We start from the raw sequence: 22,344 nt of genomic DNA, 5'->3' as shown, positions 1-22,344 counted from the left end.
TGAACGCATAAGAACTCAGTATGAATTATCTAAAATGCTTTATTTACTTATTCTATTTTCCCTTAAAATGGTTAGTAAGCACTTCCTCTTCCTTCTAACCTATTTGGAAGTGTAATTTTCTTTGTGAGTATTGTGCATGACAATCCTACACTAGACCACAAAATCTTTATTTCTGTATAAGACATCTAGGTGTATATTATACTTCTATTTTAGCTTTTATGCCACTGTATAGTAATTATCTTTCTATCACTTTAGTATGAGATAGTGAATAGAGGCACCAGAATGGACTATTTATGTAATGCCTACACCACAAATAATGCTTGACAGAGAGGTTCCAATAAACAAGGGTTTGTGTATATGTATTAAACTGACTTTATTTTTGATACTTTAATTTGTAAGTATGGCTTCTAAATAAGCTACACGGAACATCTGTGATAAAATTAAATCTCAATAGTTTGACTCTACTAACTGAATATTTTCAAATGTAAATAACTTGATTCTATATCCTGTCATCAATCAGTTTTTAAATTTTAAACTGCGTATATGTATACATCTACATAAGATAACACATATCATCATCCATTTCATCATCAATTCACTACATTGAACCAATATAAGAACGATTACTCCTATCTTTAAGTACAATAAAGACTACCAACTAAGTAACTCACATACATTAAACTTACATTTTACTTTTATACAGTATTCACAGGTCCACATACTAAAACAAATTTCAGTTCTATTTTTGTACCTGAAGGCAAAACCCTCCCCCGCCCCCAAACCTTGACTCATATCAACCCAGAGTAGAACTGCCTCATATGGTTTCTTAGGCTGTAATCTTTACTGAAGCAAACTTCCACATCTTTCTCCCATGTACCTGTTGGTGGGTTTGAACCACCAACCTTTCAGTTAGCAACCAAGCACTTTATCCACTGTATCACCAAGGCCTTTTAAAGACAAAAGAAAAGAAATAAAGCATCACTTCTTTTCTTTAATAAACTGTAATGGTCTTAAAAGGCTATGTATGATGTTTTCAAAGCAATTCCATAGCCCCACTAGGTATTTAAAACCTATTAAGTATATTAAAAGACCCTTGTGGTAACATCTGGGAAATGCGAATATCCTTGTGGCATACTGGAAAGGCCAAGAAAATGTAGAGGGAAGAAAAGACATTTACATATCCCATCAATATCCTGAAAATTTTATATAACCCTCACATAAAACAATCTCTAGTCTAAGATCGCCATTATTTTGAGTGTGTATGACATGTACAGAAACCTTTTAATTTATACTTCTGTTAGATAAAATACTTGTGTTATGTTCTATAAAGGCAGTTCTAACTCACAGTGACTCTGTATAGTGTTTTCAAGGAGCAGCTGGTGGGTTTGAACCCCTGAGTTTGTAGTTAGTAATTCAATGCTTCAAAGTATTTTAATAAATGAAATAATTTAAATTGATCCACTCCCTAATGTCTATGTCATTTTAGGAACATAAATGTGCTCTCTTAATTATGTACGTAATGAAAAATCATATGATAGTAGTTTAACTACAATGGAAAATACTGGAATATATCCAACACTCTAATTTACAATATCATATAGAAAGAAGAGTGATGAGAACTGATGATGCTTGGAAACCATAAATCTAACAGACTCATGGAACATGCAAATACCAGTCTCCACGAATCTCTGACAAGAAGAACTATATGCTACTTGGCCATCACTACCAATGGCTCTAATCACATTAGAAGGCCCCAGATAGAATCGGATAAAAAGTGGAACAAAACTAAAAATTATTTTAAAAGGAAAAAAATGACAAGACTTACTAATCAGAAAGAGCCTTGAGGAACCTGAGACTATGACCTTTGATCATCCTTCAGGTTTGGGAAGGAATTCATCCTTGTGGCTCAATTTTCAGCCAAGCAGTACACAGATATATAGAGGAAAACAACATGTGTTGGACTGCAAAGTTGGTATGAACCACAAGGTTGGTTCAAGGTTACCAGCTGCTCCTTGGAAACCCAATACAGGGCCACTATGGGTCGGAACCGATTCGACAGCACTTAAGAATAACAACAGTAAAGTATGGTCAGTCATTCAAAATCAAAAGGGCAACATTTACCTAAGTACAAAGTTGAGAAGGGATGGGAAGGTGGGTGGAATGGAATTATGAACTACAGGCAAAAAGTGGGATAACTGTGGAGGGGATTGAAATTACTGAGATGAAACAAAGTCTATGATCTGTTGAATGCAAAACTGATGTTTTCTCTAAACCTACATTCAATTCACAACAAAGAGGTTTTTTTTAATATCAAGGAATAAAATAGTAACATACATAGAACCCATTAAACCTGTTTGATAAAATTTCACAGCTAATGAGTGAGTGACATTTGCTATAGTTGTTGTTAGGTGCCATCAAGTCAGTTCTAACTCATAGCGACCCTATGCACAACAGAACAAAACACTGCCTGGGCCAATTACACAATCGCTGCTACATTTCAGCCCACTGTTGCTGCCACTGTGACAAACCATCTAGTTGGGGGTCTTCCTCTGTTTCTCCAACCCTCTATTGTACCAAAAATTATATCCTTCTCCAGGGACTGTCTCTTCTCACAATATGACCAAAGCATGAGAGAAGTCTGGTAATCTTGGGACATTCTGACAGTATTTCTTTTAACACTGATTGGTTTTGTTGTCTTGGCACACTCCATACCTCCAACATGGTAACCCAAATGCATCAATTCTTCTACTGTCTTCCTTATTCACTGTCCTTTTTTTTTTTTTTTTAAAGTTTTTATTGTGAATTGAGTGATAGTTTACATGGGAGAACATCAGTTTTATATCATCATTTCATTGCAATGATTACAATCACATCCGTGCATCATCATCCAACAGTTATTTGCTTCTATTCCCTCTGTTTCCTTTTTTAAATTTTTATTTGGGGGGTGGGGTAGATGTACACAAAAACATTCAGGGATATATAATAATTTAAACAACCAAAGGGCACATTCTGCAAGCCTGCCTCCTGGCCGCCAGCACTCAGACTTTCTCTCTCTCCATGAGTCTAGGGTCCTTAGATGCTCTCTCTCTTCATGGCCTCATCTCTGCCTCCATCTCTGGCATCGCTGCTTCTCTGGATATGGTCCCGCATTCTGCTTGTGCTTTTTTCCCTTGATGGTCCTAGGGAGTTCTGTTTCTGTATTGTTAAGATTTACTACTCCTGGGGTTTTGTTACAAAACTTCTACCTTTACAGTTGTGACAGTTGCCTTTAGTTAGAACAATTACTATTGAATCATAAGAATCTTATTTCCATCTCTTTTCACCAGTCACTGTCCAACTCTGACATGCCTATGAGGTTAGTGAAAATATGATGGCTTGGGTAAGTCACACCTTAGTCCTCAAACTGACATCACTGCTCTTGAACACTTTAAAGAGAGCTTGTACAGCAGATATGTCTTGTGTTGTTGTTATTGTTAAGTGCCGTCGAGTCGGTTCCTACCCATAGTGACCCTGTACAGGGTTTCCAAGGGTGTAAATCTTTACGAGAGTAGAAAGCCTCATCTTTCTCCCACGGAGCGGCTGGTAGTTTCGAACTGCTGACCTTAAGATTCGCAGCCCGATTCATAACCACTATGCTACCAGAACTCCTTATGTCTTATGTAGTAAGCTGTTTAATTTCCTGACTGCTGCCTCCATGAGTGCTGGTGGTGGATCCGAGCAAAATGAAGCCTTTGAAAACTCCAATCTTTTCTCCATTTATATAGATGTTGGTTATTGGTCCAGTGGAGAGGATTTTTGTCTTCTTTACACTGAAGCACAACCCATATGGAAGGCTGTGGTCTTCGATCTTCGTCAGTAAATATTTTAAGTCCTTATCATCTGCATATTGCAGATTGTTAATGAGTCTTCCTCCAATCCTGATGCCTTGTTTTTCTTCTAGTAATCCAGTTTGTCAGATTACGTGCTCAGCATACAGATGGAATAAATATGGTAGAAGAATACAATCCTGGCACACACCTTTCCTAATTTTAAACCATTCTGTGTTCCCTTCTTCTGTCTGAACAACTGCCTCTTGGTCTACGTACAGGTTCCTCATGAGCACAATTAAGTGTGCCGGAATATTCATTTCCCACAATGTCATTCATAGCTTGTCATGATCCATACAATCAAAAGCCTTTGCATAGTTAATAGAGCACAGGTAAACATCATTCTGGTATTCTCTGCTTTCAGCCAAGATACACCTTATATCAGTATTAATACCCTCATTTCATGTTCCAGTCTGAATCTGGCTTGAACCTCTGGCAGTTCTCTGTCAAAATTATGTTTCCAGAATTTTTGGATTATCTTTAGCAAAATTTTACTTGTATAAGTATTAATGATATTATCTGATGAATTTCACATTCAAATGGGTCCCTGTCTTTGGAATGTGCACAGAAATAAGGCTCTCTACAGGTCAGAATACCAGATAGTTGTCTTCCAAATTTCTTGGCATAGACAAGTAAGTGCCGCCTATGCTTCATCAGTTTGATGAATTATTTCAATTTGTATTCCATCAATCCCTGGAGCGCTGATATTCTGTCAATGCCTTCAATGCACCTTGGACTTCTTCCTTCAGCATCATTGATCCTTGATCATATGCTACCTCTTGAAATGGCTGAGCAGCAACCATTTCTTTTTGGTATAATGACTTCGTGTATTCCTTCTACTTTTGATGCTTTCTGCATTATTCAATATTTTGCCCATAAAAGCCTTTAATATTGCAATTCAATGCTTGAATATTATTTTCAGTTCCCTCAGCTTGAGAAATGCTAAGGGTGTTCTTCCCTTGTTTTTCTAACTCAAGGTCTTTGCACATTTTGTTATATTTAACTTTGTCTTATTTAGCTGCTCTTTGAAATTTTCTATTTAGCTCTTTTATCTTCTCATTTCTTCCATTTCTGGAGAGCAAGTTTCAGAGTCTCTTCTGACATCCATTTTGGTCTTTTCCTTCTTTCTTGTCTTCTTAATGACCTTTTGCTTTCTTCCTGTTTGATGTTCTTGATGTCATCCCCACAACTCTTCTGGTCTTCGGTTTTTATTTTCTAATGCTTCAAATCTGTTCTTCAGTTGATCTCTAAATTCGGGTACGATATGTTCAAGCTCATACTTTGGCTCTTGTGGGATGTTTTTGTTTTTTTTTTACCCCAACAGCAATCAATGATCTGTTCCACAGTCTGCCCTTGGCCTGGTTTTGGCTGATGATATGGAGCTTTTCCACCATCTCTTTACACAGTTGTAGTCAATTTGATTTTCTTGTATTCCATTTGGTGAGGTCAATGTGTATAGTTATTGTTTATGTAGAAACAGTATTTGCAATGAAGAAAAGGTGTTTGCAATGTGTATAGTCATAATTTATTTTGTGTGTAGAAAAGGTATTTGCAAGGTCACTTGTCTTGTAAAATTCTACTATGTAATCTCCAGTATCATTTCTATCACCAATGCCTTATTTTCTAACTACTGATCCCTCCTCTTTGTTTCCAACCTTTGCATTTTAGTCATCAGTAATTTCAATACATCTTGATTGCATGTCTGATCAATTTCAATTGAAGAACATGGCAGAATTCTTCAATTTCATCATCGCTGGTTTCAGTGGTTGAATAATAAATGTGGATAATAGTGTATTAACTGATCTTCCTTGTAGGTGTATGGATATTATCCTATCACAGACACAATTGCATTTCAAGACAGATCTTGAGATGTCCTTTTTGATGATGAATGCAACACCATTCCTCTTCAATCTGTCATTCCTTGCATAGTAAACAACGTGATTGTCAGATTCAAAATGGCTAATACCAGTCCATTTCAGCTCACTAATGCCTAAGATATTGATGTTTATGTGTTCCATTTAATTTTTGACAATTTTCAATTTTATTAGATTCATATTTCATAATTCCATATTCTGATTATTAATGGATGTTGTGCCCAATCAGCAAATGAAGATATCGAAGGCTTTATTCCATTTGCGTCATCACTGTCAACGCTACTTTGAGGAGGCAGATCTTCCTAGTCGTATTTTGAGCTCCTCCCAACCTGAGGGGCTCATCTTCTGGCATTATACATCTCACAATACTCTGGTGTTTCTGACAGTGTTTCATGGACATTCACAAGACTTTCAGTGACTACAGATTCGGAGGTAGTCTGTCTCTTCTTCTTCCTAGTCTGTCTTCATCTGGAGGCTCACTCATCTGAAACCTGCCTACCATGACTGACCCTACTGGTATTTAAATACCAGTGGCATAGGTTCAAGAATCACAGAAACATGCCAGCCATCACAGTATGACAAGCTGACAGATGACTGGTGGAATGAAAGACATTTAGCATTGATAAAACGTATACTTGATAATAGTTTGGTATACACTGTATCTTTTGAAGCAAAAAAAGAGGCATTTGCAAAGCTGTAGAAAACACTACATAGATTTTCATAGGGAACTTCTCCAGCACTAGCGTTACCATCTACTACATATCAGAAACCAAATGAATTATAAACTAAACAACAAGTACAAAGCTGACTAACCTTTGGGGAAATTAAAGGGTAAATATTCACAGTATGTCAATGAAAATGATTTATTGAAAGCAAAAATTAAAACTCCTAGATAGAATTTTTTCTATTTTTAAAATATGATTATTAAAGACAAAAGAAGAGAAAATATTTTACTATCATTTGGCAATATTCTGAGAATGTATTTTAAAAAACCAGTAGGTCAATGAGAGCTCATATCATTAATTTTAGGATTGTACCCGAGGAAATTAAAATATATACATCAACTAGAGTATGAATTAAAACATCTTCAAAGACAAACCTATAAATCAAAGCAAAAGAGAAATAATAGAGATTAAAGTTGTATTTTGAAGCAATAACAGGAAGCTCAAGAATTCTCCAAACCACATTAAGTTAAATATCAAACATTTTATCCATATGTTTTCTAGGTTCATCCATTTTATGAGATGTACAAAAATGGCAGGGAGGCCATGTATGACTTCATCTGGCTTCACAAGAAGGAGAATCAAACTCAGAATGAGTTCAAGGCCAGTTCCTATAAGGTAGAGGTCAGAAATGCCCCCACCCTACAATCTTTTTTATCCTATTCGGACATCAATCATCCCTCCACAGCACTCAGCTTCATGTCTGGGTTTGATAATACATTTCAATGGCTATACAGAACTCACAGACAATACTCACAACCAAGTGGCTTATTAGGGCAGTGAACAGGGTACAACACAGGATCAGAAACAACTCAGGATACAGCAGTCCTCCAGTCAGGAACATCTCTTGTCTACAGTACTGTAAGCATGCCTCTCTTGTCTTTGGTCTCATAGCCATGAGGCCCCTCAGGCTAGTGGTACAAAGCTTCTTTAACCAGTCTATAAGTGTCCCAAGGGCAAACTCTGCAAGTCAGCCTTCTGCCCACAGAAACTCAGGTTATCTAGTCCATGGGCCATAAAACCTACAGCTGTTCTGTCTCCATGCCTTTCCAGGTAGGAATCTCATTCTCTACTCATGGTTCTTCTATATTGATGGTTCTGGGATTGTCTGTTCCTGCTTCCTAGGGATAGCTTTTTAAACATAGTAGGATGCTAAAACTAAACAATCCCAGAATTAGAGTCCAGTATACCCCATTTGCATGGTTTCATCCAATAATTTGATGGAAGTTAAGAAGATTTGGGATTAAAAAAGTACTGTCAAGTAAATTCGTAGTACCACAGGTGTTTCACAAACTCATTATGCTGAATGAAATAAGTAAAAAATGGCCAAATATTATAGGAGAACACTATTTCAGAAAGTTGTTCACACTAAGAAACATTAAGAAATCCTGGTATGTACTCAGGGTTCCACGCTGGACTGCAAAGTTGGTTTGAACCGATAGAATGACAGTTCAAACTCACTAGCTATTCCTTGGAAGCCCTATACAGTGTCAGCATGAGTCAAAACCAACTCCACCACTCTTAACAACAACAACAACAACAACAACAACAGAAACATTTAAGAATGTTACTAGGGGCAGGATGGAAAGGATACTAAATCATTAATCAGAAGGTAGAAACATATTATGGGGAAGGAAAAATGAATGAATGAATAAATAACTAACACAAGCAATTCTGTATCAACCATGGAAATAACTATAGAATAGGTATGCTAGGGAACATCAAGCATTTTAAGTACACCATACTGCAAACTGTTTCTAAATTCACCAAACATTCCTTCTTATTAGTAAGCTAGAATTTCCTTAGAAAGCAGTATTAAAGACCAAAGATAGAAAGGAAGAGTTAAAAAAAAAAAAAAAAGACATGAAAAAATCGATCCAGATGGTACCATGAAGAAAGAAAAAAAAGACAGGAATGTTAACTAGAGAAATTACATTGTTATTGTTGTTAGATGAACTTCAAGTCAGTTCCAGCTCACAGCTACTTTCTGCACAATACAAAGAAACACTGCCTGGTCTTACTACATCCTCACAATAATTTATGTTTGAGTCCATTGTTGTGTTGCAGTCACTATGTCAATCCATCTCACTTCAAGGAGTTCCTCTTTTTCACTGACTCTCTACTTTACCAACCATATGGCGTACTTCTTCAGGTAATGATCTCTCAGGATAACTTATCCAAAGTACGTGAGACAAAGAGTTGCTATACTCACTTCTAATAAGCATTCATGTTGAACTCCTTACAAGACAGATTTGTTCATTCTTCTGGAAGTTCATGATGTATTCAATAATCTTTGTCAACACCATAACTCAAAGGCACTAATTCTTCTCTGGGCTTTCATTTTCATAAGTCCAGGTTTCTCATGCAAACGAAGCAACTGAAACTACCAGGTCTTAGGCCAGGCATACCTTAGTCTTCAAAGTGACACCTTTGCTTTTTAACACTTTAAAGAAATCTTTTGCAGTACATTTGCCAAACACACTACACCTTGCTTGATTTCCTGACTGCTGTTTACATGTTGATTGTGAATCCAAGTAAAATGAAATGCTTGACAATGTCAATCTTTTTCTGTTTATTGTGATGTGGCTTATTGACTAGTCTTGTTGTGAGGATACTTGTTTTCTTTATGTTGCAATGGAGTTCTGGTGTGGCGCTGTGGCTTAATGCACCAGACTGCAAAGCCGTTTGAACTGCAAGGTCGGAAGTTCAAGCTCACAAGTTGCTCCTCAGAAACCCTATACAGGGTTGCTATGGGTCAGAACTGACTCGATGGCACTTTATAACAACAATCCACACTAAAGAATGCAATCTTCAACCATCACCAGTAAGTGCTTCAAGCCCTTTTCACTAAAAGGTAATTCTGAAAATGCTAATAAAAGCTCCTATTCATTAAGCATGATCCCCACTTGACAAGGGACCTGAAATCTCTAACCTGTAATCTCTCTAAACTGAAAACACAAACTTCAGAGAAAAACTCTTATCAACTGTCACCTACAAATATGGGCAAACTTTTAAATTAGCAAGTGTAAAGAGAACATTCTAAGATTCTCAGGGGAAAAGAAAAGCACAAATCAGTTACAATAAAAGGAAGACAGAGTAATCACTTCTTATTAGCAATACTGAATGTAAAAACAAAATTGAGATATTTAAGTGTCTAAGATTGAAGAAAAAATATTTTATACTAAAATTTAAATACTAACCTAATATTCAAGTATAAACACAATAAATTTATATGGGTTAAATTCTTTCTTCCAAGACAACTCTCAAAATGGGCAAATTATAATATATATAAACATGCACACACCAAAAAGTTTATGGAAAAATCCCATTATCTTTTAAATCCATTTTTCAGCAAAATTTTTGAAACCCCTATACAATGTATATATTCGGAAGAAATCGGTACTCAGAGGAAAAAAATATATAAAGTTTTAAAAAGCAAAACTCTTAAGATCAGAGAATAAAAGTAAATGAGGGTAAAAGTTTAAGCCAGAGAGAATCAATATATAATATATGAGGAGTTTAGTTATTTAAGGAAGAAACCCACACTAAGATTACTTAAGAAAAATATTATTAATGAGATTCTAGTGTTAAAGATGCTATCAAAAGAAAAACTGCTTTAGAAAGCATGACAGAAACAAGACTTAAATAAAATTCCATCTGTCAGATCGTGTTGTATATGAATCATCCATAAGAATTAAGTATCTTGATTATTTTGCTGTTAGCAGCTCTATTCATTATTCCAATTACACTACTAAGCATACATTTCCGATTTAAATCTCTGCTAAAAGACATTAAATAAGAAAATAAAATGTGTTGTTGTTGTTAAGTGCCACTGAATCAGTTGCAATCCACAGTGATCCTGTATAGGGTTTCTGAGCAGCAGCTGGTAATCTTGAACCACCAACCTTGCAGTTCAACAACTTTGCAGCAGTCCAGCACATTAACCTACAGCACCATACCAGGATTCTGAAAATAAAAATACTGGTTGCTAAAATGAGATTTTGTGGCAACTAGTATCTTACCTTTCTGACCCATTATCTATACTTTGTCACAGTGAGAAATCCGTGATACCTTGTGTATGCATTTTAAAAGTCACTTTCGATATACAGAATGCTAAAATGCCTGCTGACCCAGCCCCCAAATCCCTTAAAGACACAAAGCAACAAAGCATCTTTAAACAAAACAAAAAAATACAACAGATTATGTTTATACAATTATCGTGTATTACCATCTATGACAAAAGAGACTTTGCAGGTGTGACAAAGGATAAGAAACTGAGAATGAGGAGATTATCCAAGATTATCCAGAGAGGCTCAATTTAATCAAAGCAGTCCTAAAAAAACCTGAAGAACCTTTAATAGATATAATAAAGAAAGATATCTCATGATAGGAAGAAAAGTTAGAGATATGAAACAATGAGGGAAAGGGGACAAAAACTAAGAGGTAAGGGTGACTTCTAAAAGCTAGGAAGAGCCCTGGTGGGACAATAGTTAAGCACAGGCTGCTAACCATGAAGTTGAAAGTCAGCTTCTGTAAAGATTTATAATCTCAGAAACCCAATGGGGCAGTTCTTTTGGGTCCTATAGAGTGACTAAGACTTAAAATAATGAGTCCACAGAAAATAGTTTTTCAACAGCTCTATGAAACCAAAAAAGTTGGTGGTTCAAACACACCATGGGAGAAAAAAGAAGCTGTTTGCTACCAGAGCATTTAGTCTCAGAAACCTAATATATACAGTCACTATGAATTAGAAATCGACTTGATGGAAGTGGGTGTAGTATATTTGGTTTTTATAGCATGGAAAACTCAAAGAAAGGAAAAAAATTCTCACCTACAGCTTCTACAGATGAGCCGTTCAGGTTGGAAGGCACTCAAAATACAACTAGGGCAGAGTTGCCTTCTCAAATTAAAGCTGACCACAATGACATTGATGGAGAAAAGCTTTACAGAACTTCATTTGTGGATGGGGCACAACTCAAAATGAGAAGGAACAGCTACAAACATCCACTAACAATTAGAATTTGGTATTTACAAAGTATGAATCTATGGAAATTGGATGTTGTCCAAAAAGAAATGGAATACAAAAAGGCATTAGTGAGCTGAAATGGACTACTACTGACCATTTCTAATCAGAAATGTGGCTTACTACTGTTGTTGTTATATGTCACTGAGTCACTGCCGACTCACAGCAATCCTGTATTGGGTTTCTGGCGAGCAGCTGGTGAGCTTGAACCTCAGACCTTGCGATTCAAACCACATTAACCCACAGAGCCACCAGAAATGAAAAATGGAAGAGGGATGGCATTGCATATATCACCAAAATAAATAAATAAAGATCTACCTTGAAGTACAATGCTATCTATGATATAAAAGTATCCGCAAGGCTACAAACAAGGAAGGCCAGTTAATACCACTATTTTTCAAATTTATGCACCAAGGACAAAAGCCTTGTAAGATGAAATTAAAGAATTCTGCCAACTTTTACAGGCTGAAATTGATCAAACATGCGATTAAGAAGCACTGGTAATTACTAGTGATTGGAATGCAAAAGTTGGAAATAAAGAAGAAGGAAGGATCAGTCCTCTTTAAGTGTTACAGAGCAAAGATTCACTTTGAAGACTAAGGTGCACCTGACCCAAAACATGGTATTTTCAATTGTCTCAGAAGTGAAAGTTGAACAATGAATAAGAACGACAGTAGAATAACTGTCTTTCATTTAAATAATGGTGTTGGCGAAGAATATTAAAAGTACCATAGACTGCCACAAGAACAAACATAATGCCTTGGAAGAAGTAGAGCCAGACTGCTCCACAGAGATAAGAATGGCAAGGCTTCATCTCTTATCATTTGAACCTGCTGTTAGAAAGGACCAGTCCTTAGAGAGAAGGACATCATGCCTGGTAAATGAAGGGTCAGCAAAAAAGAGGAAGACCCTTAACGAGATGGACTGACACAGCAGCAGCAACAATGGGCTCAAACATAACAACTGTGAAAATAACTCAGGACTGGGCAGCGTTTCAATCTGTTGGCCATAGTGTCACCATGAGTTGGAAGTGACTCGAGGACACTCCACCAAAACAACAGTCTCCACAAGTAACACAGCCCTTCCAGCATCTTGACTTCAGTACAGTGAAATAAGTGTCAGACTTCTAAGTTACAGAACTGTAAGAAATAAATCTGTGTTGTTTTATTAAGCCAGTAAGGTTAGGGTAATTTGTTACGGTAGCAATAGAACACTAATACAGTAATTAAAAGAGTTTGGTTTTGGTATAAGGGAAACCTGATGGCACAGTGGCCAACCATTTGGCTGCTATCTAAAAAGGCACCAGTCTGAAACTACCAGCTGCTCCACGGGAGAAATGAGCCAGTCTGCTTCACTAAAGCTTTCGGCCTTGGATTCCCTATGAGACAGCTGAGTTCTAGTCTAAAAAGTGACTACGAGTCTGCATCAAACTGACAGTAATGATACGAATTTGGATTTTTGGTTTAAGAATAAAAAGACCAATGAAACAGAAAGAAGAAGTATAGAAATAGAGTCATCTCTATACATTCAATTGATATTTGTCCAAGAGAAATCAAGGGAATAATAATAGTCTATTTAGAAGGATGATGGAACAACAGAATATCCATATGGAAAACAAATTATCTTGAAATTTATCTCATACTTTGTCATATAAGTAAATTAATCTTTTATTAGGTTAAACTTGGATCTGAAGTTGATTTTTAAATATGAAGACTATAAAAAGTTTTGTCAAATGATATACATCATAAAAAAACAAAGGCACATACAAGGTGAAATATTTGTAAATACTTATGTTGCAGGTTCAGTTGCAGACCACAGCAATAAAATTAAGTGTTGCAATAAATCGAGTCACCTTAATTTTTTTGGCTTCCCAGTGCATGTAAAAGTTATGTTTACACTAAACTATAGTCTATACGCATAATGAAAGTTTGAAATATTGTGAGAATTACAGAAATGTGACACAGATATGAAATGAACACATGCTGCTGGAAATATGGTGCCAACAAAAGATTTTCTCTATGCAGGGCTGCCAAAAAACTTCAATATGTAAAGCAAAACAAAAATAAAAAATAGCAGTATCTGTGAAACGCAATAAAGTGAACTGAAAGACAAACAAGTATGCTGGGAACTCTTAATAAACAACTTCTATAAAGAATATAAAGACTTACAACTCAAATAGTAAGACAACACAATTTGGGGAAAAGAAAGGGGGGGGTGGCGGGGAAGCAAAGATTTTCACAGATGCGATACCAAAGATATATGAATGGTAAACAGGTATATAAAAAATATTTTCAAGTACATTAGTGACCAGGGAAATGTAAGATCAAACCACAATGAGATACTGCACATCAACAGAATGCCTAAAACTTCAACACAATGAAAATACCAACTACAAAGAATAAATGTAGCTCTCATGTCTTGATGGTGGAAATATGAAATTACACATTTTTTTTTTTTGACAGGGTCATACAATATTTCTATTTCCAACTTTCTGATGAAGCACAATACCATTGTCCAGAGTTGCTGAACAACTTTACAGTCCCACCAGCAATGTAGTAGGAGGGTCCAAGTGTCCACACCCTCCTTAGGATTTGCTTTATTTTTTTTCTTAACTTTGCTATTAATGCTGGGTGAGATAACTCAGCGTTTTTTATACATATATACAACTTTTTATCGGAAATTGAGTGAAGGTTTATCTATCAGATAATCACTTTTACACTCAACAAATCATATACTTTGCTTCATTACAATGATTGTAATCCTTTCCATGTACCAACAGTTAATAGTATTTACCTCTATTTACTTTAACATTACATTCCCTTGTGTGTACCACTACCTTCATCTTTCCTCCTTGATTTATGCTGCCTGCTCTGTCATCATGTTCACATGTGTCTACGCTCAGCCCATGAATAATTTGCCCTCCCCCCGCACTGTAACTATCGGCTGTTGTTTTTTTACTTTCAACCAATCATACGTTTTAATTTAATTGATGACAGTCCCTGCTTCCACTTTTTTGTTCTTTTTAAGTGCCACTGAGTCAGTTCTGACCCATAGCGACCTTGTATAGGGTTTCCAAGGAGCGGCTGGTGAGCTGGAACCACTGACTTTGCAGTTCAAACTAACTATGCAGTCCAGTGCATTAACCCACAGTGCCCCACTTCACTTTTACATATTATTTTTTCCAAATGAACAAACCAAAAATATTTGATGCTCACATACAAAACAAGAAACATATATTCATTTAAATGTCCAAAGGGCACACTTCACAAGGCAATCTCCTGTCAGTAGGCACATAGCCTTTCTCAGTCCATGGGCCTAGAGTTCTCAGCTGCTCTGTCTCTCGATGCCATTGCCTTTGCTGTTGTTGCTTTTCTGGGCAGAATCTCATTCATGCTCTTTCTACTTGATGGTTCTGGGCTCCTCTGTTTCTGAAGTAAAAGATTAACTATTCCATACTCCCTTTTTTCCCCCAAAGTTTTTATTGTGAATTATGTGTTAGTTTACATGGGTGAACATTATCTTTACTCTTATCCTATCGTACTTTGTTTCACTGCAATGATCACAATCTCATGCATGAATCATCAAACACCCAAAGGGTACACCTCACATGCCTGCCCCTTCACCCCCACCCCCGGCTGCCAGCACACAATGCCTGGCTCCCTCCCCGAGTCCAGAGTCCCCAATCATGCCTTCTGTTCACATCATTGCCTCTGCCTCCATCCCTAGTCTCACTGCCTTTCCAGACAGGGTCTCACACTTCTCTTTTATCCCTTGATGGTTCCAGGGATCTCCACTCCTGGACTGCAAAAATCAACCACTCTTCTCCTTTTGTTACCAAACATTTACATTTACCTTTCCAACACTCACTGTCAGACTTGACTGTAATCATTCCCTATTGAACCACAGGAGTCCTTTCCCCTTCACCTTTTATTAACCCCATCCAGACAGGTTGGAAACAAGTCAGTGGAGGTTCTACCTTTCCCGTATCCTCTGGAGCTAGGTTCCCTATTGAAAGCTTCTAAGTCAGTCAATTCTTGCCTTTGTAGTCCCCACATTTTGAGTAGCCAATGTCTAAGTTCCTCCTCCCTGTGGACCCTGTGGACCAAGGGGGTGGGAATGATTCTCACTGTATAAATTTGTCCGCTTCTTTGTTATACTGCATCCACAAGCATAGGTCAAGATCATCCACTTATAGTGGGTTACTTCTTTTATTTTTCCCCTTTTTTCTTCCTCTAGTTGTGTTCTATCATCCAACCATTGATGCCAGGTCAAATGGGTACTATATGCAAGTGTGGGTGTTCTTGTGCATCCCCCTCACTTTATATCAGCTTGATGCTTCAAACTCCATTCTAGTCCTCTGGGGTCATGCTCTGCCCCTGGGCCCAGGAGTTCCCAGGTCTCATCATACTGCTGGTTAACCAGGTGTCAATCCAGGTTAACAGAAGTCGACTGAATGTGGTAGGACTTAGTTCACAACTTCATTGCTGTTGCCCGCCCCCACTCCCCCTTATCGCTGATCAATGTGGTCAGCAGCAGGACCATATGCCTGCTAGTGTATTCCATCTGAGTTTCAGTCTTAGAAGGGGGTTTGCCTTGAGGGGACTTGACCACTTGCCTTGATGGCTCTCTGGGGAACCACTTGCTTGTTCTTGCAGTAGTCAATTGGACTGCTGTTTATTTTCTTTCTTTCTTTTTTTTCTGCTGGCCTTTCTTTCAAGAAGTATCTTCTGTTCTAGCTGCTCCAGACTGGTCTGCTTGCCCTTTCATGTGGGATGTCCCACCGCAGAAGATTCTGGATGATGATCAGGATTCCACCTATGGTCTTGGGCAGTGCAAAGGCTCTGCAGGGAGCCTCCTTCACTGGGCAAGTTCTAGCCCCATTTTAGTTATTCCAAACAGTTATAGGCTGAAGATGGACTTATAAGCTTTCTCTGGTGATGTTTCTGGCTATTCGTCTCTCTCCCCTTCAAGTGTCTATTTTACAATAGTAGGCAAGGGAAACCAAGATTCAACAGACAGTCAAGCATCTTAACATCATTTCCCCACTTTGACCCATTCGAACCATGTCTCAATCTTTGTATCCATGACTCCTGTTGTTCCATGTTAGTGCTCAGATCATTATTTACCTCTGTCCTATTTAGCCCATGTAAACCTGCTGAACTATTCTCCCATCCGCCTTACTTTTCCTATCCCCCTTCCCCTTCTAGTGTATTGCCCTCCCCCGCCAGCACCAAACTATCCTGTGTCTATTCCATAACCTGTGTTACACTATCTGTGCCTATTCCCTACCCTGTGCTCCACTTTCCCCTCCCTCCCCCTCACCCCACCCCCTACACCCAGGTAAACAACAAAAAGATAATAATAATAATAATAAATGAAAGATAAATTTTCCCCCCCTTTCAGTGTGGGTGCTTTTTCTTAATTTTTTACAATAATGGCTCTATGCCGTATTTCTCCTTCTGTGACTGATTTCAATCAGCATAATGTCCTGAAGGTTCATCCATGTTATGCGGTGGCTTGCAGCTTCCTTGTTATTCTTCAGGGTAGCGTAGTATTCCATTGTGTGTTTATCCATTCTTCCACTAATGGGCACCTAGGCTGTCTTTTTGCTATTGTGAATAGTGCTGCTATGAACATCGGTGTGCATATATATACTCATATTATGGCTCATATTTCTTGTGGATTAATACCAAGTAGAGGAACTGCTGAATCATAAGGTATCACCATTTCCAAACTTCTGAGGAAGCGCCATATTGTTTTCCATAATGGTTGGACCACTTTGCAACCCCACCTGCAATGTAGTAGGGTCCCGGTCTCTCCACATCCTCACCAACACTTATTGTCCTCTACTTTTTTAATCTTTGCTATTATTGCTGGTGTGAGATGATAGCTCATTGTTGTTTTGATTTGCATCTCTCTAATGGCTAGTGATCGTGAACATTTCTTCATATGTTTGTTGGCTGTCCGGATCTCCTCCTTGGTAAAGTGTCTATTCATGTCCTGTGCCCATTTTTTAAATGGGTTATTTGTCCTACTCTTGTAGAGGTGTTGTAGGTTCCTATATATTTTGGAAATTACTCCCTTGTCTGATGTGTCGTTGCAAAAGATTTTTTCCCATTCTATGGGCTCCCTTTTTACTCTTTTGATTAAGTCTTTTCATGCACATAAGTTTTTTGTTTGTTTTTTTAGTAAGTCCCATTGATCTGTTTTGTCTATTTTTGTTTGTGTAAGTTTCAAAACGTTTGGTAGTCTGTGTATGCCCTGTATTAGAGCTCTCACATTTTCCCCTATTTTTTCATTGATGACCTTTGTAATTCTGGGATTCACATTTAGGTTTTTAATCCAGCCTGAGTTGGTTTTTGTATATGGCGTCAGGTAAAATTTTGTTTCAGTCTTTTGCATATCACTTTCCAATTCTGTCAGCACCATTTGTGGAAGAGACCGTCTCCTCCCCATGCAATGTACTTTGTCGAAAATCATTTGGCTGTATGTGGATGGGTTAATTTCTGGATTCTCAATTCTGTTCTATTGATCAATGTATCTTTCATTGTACCAGTACCAGGCTGTTTTGCCCACTGTAACCATGTAGTAAATTTTGAAATCAGGGAGTGAGAGGCTTCCTACCCTGTTCTTCTTCTTAAGCAGTGCTTTTCTTATCCTTGGTCTCTTTCCTTTCCATATAAGGTTTGTAATTGTTTTTTCCATCTCTTTGAAGAATGTCATTGGAATCTGGACTGGGATTGCATTATATGTGTCAATTGCTTTGGGCAGTATTGACATTTTCACAATGTTAAGTCTTCCTATCCAGAAGCATGGTATATTCTTCCATTTTTATAAGTCTCTTTTAGTTTCTTGAAGTAGTGTTCTATAGTTTTCTTTGTATAGGTCCTTTGTTCGCTGGTTACATTTATTCCTAGACATTTCATCCTTTGGGTGGCTTTTGTAAATGGTACTATTTTCCTAATGTCCTTTTCAGCACTGTCGTTATTGGTATAGAGGAATCCAGCTGATTTTTGTATGTTGATCTTACACCCTGACATTTTGCTGAATCATCCAATGAGGTCTAGTAGCTTTTTTTACTGAGTATTTGGAAGGAGCTCTGGTAGCGGAGTGGTTACGAATTGGGCTGCGAACCTTAAGGTCAGCAGTTCGAAACTACCAGCCGCCTCGTGGGAGAAAGATGAGACTTTCTACTCCCGTAAAGATTTACACCCTCAGAAACCCTGTACAGGGTCGCTATGGGTCGGAACCGACTCGACGGCACTTAACAACATATATAGAATAACATTGCCGGCAAATAAGAGTATTACTTCCTCATTATCAATTCGGATGCCCTTGATTTCCCTATCTTTCCATATAGCTCTGGCTAAGCCTTCCAGTACAATACTGGATAGGAGTGGTGACAAAGGCCATCCTTGTCTGGTTCCTGTTTGCAGAGGGAAGGCTTCTTGCCATTGAGGGTAATGTAGGCTTTTGGTTTTGTATGTATGCTGTTGATTAAGCTGAGGAATTTCCCTTTAATTCCTACTTTGTTGAGTGTTTTTATCAGGAATGGATGTTGGATTTTGTCAAATGCCTTTTCTGCATCAATTGATATGATCATGTGCTTTTTTTTCTTTTTTCTTGTTTATATGGTGAATTACATTGATTGTTTTTCTAATGTTGAACCATCCTTGCATCCCTGATATGATTCCCACTTGGTCATGATGTATTATTTTTTTGATGTGCTGCTGGATTCTGTCGGGTAGGATTTTGTTGAGAATTTTTGCATCTATGTTCATGAGTGATATTGGTCTGTAATTTTCTTTCTTAGTGATGTCCTTCCCTGGTTTGGTGTAAGGGTTATGCTTGCTTCATAAAATATATTAAGAAGTTTTCCACGCTCCTCTATATTCTGGAACAATTTGAGTAGAATTGGTGACAACTCTTCCCTGAATGTTTGGTAGAACTCACCAGTGAAGCCATCTTGACCTGGACTTCTTTTAGTTGGGAGTTTTTTGATAACCTGATCTATTTCTTCTTTTGTTATGGGTTTATTCAAGTCTTCAACTTCACTTTGTGTGAGTTTAGGTAGGTCATGTTTTTCTAAAAATGTATCTATCTCTTCCAAGTTTTCAAATTTGTTGGAGTACAACTCTTCATAGTATTCTGTTATTATCCTTTTGATTTCCCTTGGTTCCAGTGTAACATCGACCATGTGGTTTCTAATGTGTATTTGTGTCTTCTCCCTCTTTTCTTTTGTTAGGTTTGCCAATGGTTTGTCAATGTTATTAATCCTTTCAAAGAACCAGCTTCTTGTGTTGTTGATTTTTTCTATAGTTTTACTGTTGTCTATCTCATTTATTTCTGCTCTTATGTTTATTATTTCTTTTCTCTTGCTGACTGTAGGTTCCCTCTGTTGGTCTGTTTCTAGTTGCTGGAGATGTTGTCTCAATGTCTTAATTTTGATTCTTTGTTCTTTTTGGATATGCACATTTATCGAAATAAATTGTCCTCTCAGCACTGCTTCGCTATGTCCCAAAGATTTTGGTATGTTGTGTTTTTATTCTCATTTATTTCTAGGAACTTTCTGAATTCACGTTTAATTTCTTATATTATCCAGTCGCTCTTCAGCAGAGTGTTATTCAGTCTCCATGTATTACACTTTATTTCCGTGGTCTTCTTATTGTTGATTTCTAATTTCATAGAATTGTGGTCTGAAAAGATGCTTTATAGTATTTTGATGTTTGTAAATTTATGGAGGCTTGCTTTGTGACCTTCATGGTCAATTCTGGAGAATGTTGCATGTGCACTGGAAAAGAACGTATATTGTGCTGTTGTTGGGTTGAATGCTCTCTACATGTCTATGTGGTCAAGTTGGTTGACTATGCTGAAGACTTCTGGCTGCTGGCTGCCGCAGCTGGGTCAATTCAGAAATCACCATATTTTGCTTTCACCTGCAGATTTCTTCTCAATGGGTATGGGGAACTGATACCCGGAACCCTAAACAAGATCCAAAGCTCTGCAGTTTTTCTGCGGACTGCTCTTTCTCTGCTTTTTTTTTTTTTTTTTTTTTGGTTTTGGCAGAGGAGTTTTCACTGACTGTCTCTCTGCTTTCCCCGCCCCCAAACCGGAAGTCTACCAAAACACTTTTTAAGAAACTGTCAAACTGCTTTCCAAAGATACTTGTAAACATATACTTTCCAACAAGTCAACAATTCCACTCCTAGGCACTGAGCCAAGAAACATAAAACCGTATATCTACACAAAGAATGTTACATAAATGTTTGCAGCTTCATATAAATACTTGCCAAAAACTGAGAGAAAGCCATCAGCTAGAGAATACACAAATCTGAAAACAATTCTGGCAAGTGAAAAACCCAAACAAGTTTGCATATTGTATGATTCAATTTCTACAGCATCCTACAAAAGGCAAAGCTAAAGGGAGAGATATACCAATAATTGCAAAGAGGTAGAGTGATGGGAGTCCTGGTGTGGCACTGTAAGATAAGCACTGGACTGTTAACCAAAAGGTTGGAAGTCCAACCCACCAGGCACTTCTTGGAAATCTCCTATACATGGTCATTATAAGTTGGCACTAAACAACAATAGTGATGGGAAGGAAGTGATCTTAAGAGATAATTTTTGGGGATAACGGGGCTATTCTATCTCTTGACTGTAATATGACTACATAGCTGTTTGTATTTGTCAAAACATAAAAAAATTATGTAAGAAGAGTTAGTCATATTGCGTAAAAATAGATGATTTGTGTTTGTATAAATTTTTAATAAGAAATTTTACAGACTGCATGAATCTGGAGACCATTAGAAAACATCAAATTATATCTCTTACTGACTGAAAATACAGGTAACAAAGTTCTAAGATGCTAAAAAGGATAGAAATTAACGGGACTGTTAAAAAACAGGAGTTACCAGAAGAACAGGCCTCCAAATATGAATAAACTCTTCTCAATTTCTTGTTATACCCCAGTGGCTCCTCTGCTATAAGGCCAGAACTGGATACTACCTGATAACTATAACTTTTTTTTGCCAAGGAGTCAAACACAACTTATTATTTTTTTAAATCTATTTTCCTTAATGTATTTTCTTCTTCTTCTTCGTTTATGTTTTATTGTGAATTATGTGATTGTTTACATGGGAGAACATTAGTTTTACATTAATACTATCGTGTATCATTTCATTGTCATGGTTATAATCCCTTCCACGCATCATGAACCAACCAAAGGGTATACCCTATAAGCCTGCCCCCCTCCCCCATCTCTGTTTCTGAAGTCCCCAGCTGCTCCATCTCTCCATGTCATTGTCTCTGCCTCCATCTCAGGCATTACTGCTTCTCTGGGTAGGGTCCCCACAATTTATTTTTAAACTAGATAGGACAGACTGCATAAAAGAAAGTTTTAGCTTAAATTTTGCTGATAGATATCTCCCCAGGCCCATGTAACTGATTATATTAGCCATATGCATGTGGTCACTATATCACTTTGACCAAAATTTCTACAACAGAAATCCTGATCAAAATGGGGTGAAAGCAGAATGGAATTTCAAATTCTCAAATACTCTAAATTTTCTGGAGTCATGCATGGTGCATGAAACCCTGAAACTACTGCCCCTAAGCAAATCTTTAAAAGTTAAACCACATGAATCTTATATCATCTTCAGAATTTTTTATCCTTTTTTGTGTTTGTTCTTCTATCTTAGAGGTATCGAAAGACCTGTCTTCCAGCTCACTGATTCTTCCTTCCATCTCGTCTATTCTGTTCCTTAGTCCTTCCAGAGTGTTTCCTATTTCTGCCATTTTGTTATTGATTGTTTGGTTCTCTTTCTGTAGGTTTTGAATTGTTTCCAATGCTGTAGCTATCA

General features: G+C 37.4%; 1 protein-coding gene across 1 annotated transcript in view; it reads right to left on the bottom strand.

The window, feature by feature from the left end:
• KMT2C (lysine (K)-specific methyltransferase 2C) overlaps nucleotides 1-22,344 on the bottom strand; it is a 364,954-nt gene that overhangs the window by 193,346 nt on the left and 149,264 nt on the right. The gene's annotated exons all lie outside the window — the stretch shown is intronic.

The sequence above is a fragment of the Chrysochloris asiatica genome, unplaced genomic scaffold (assembly GCF_000296735.1).
Source record: "Chrysochloris asiatica unplaced genomic scaffold, ChrAsi1.0 scaffold00249, whole genome shotgun sequence".
In the NCBI taxonomy this organism is placed as follows: Eukaryota; Metazoa; Chordata; class Mammalia; order Afrosoricida; family Chrysochloridae; genus Chrysochloris; species Chrysochloris asiatica.
The sequence above is the reverse complement of the archived record's forward strand: the minus strand, read 5'-3'. Positions and strand labels throughout refer to the sequence as shown.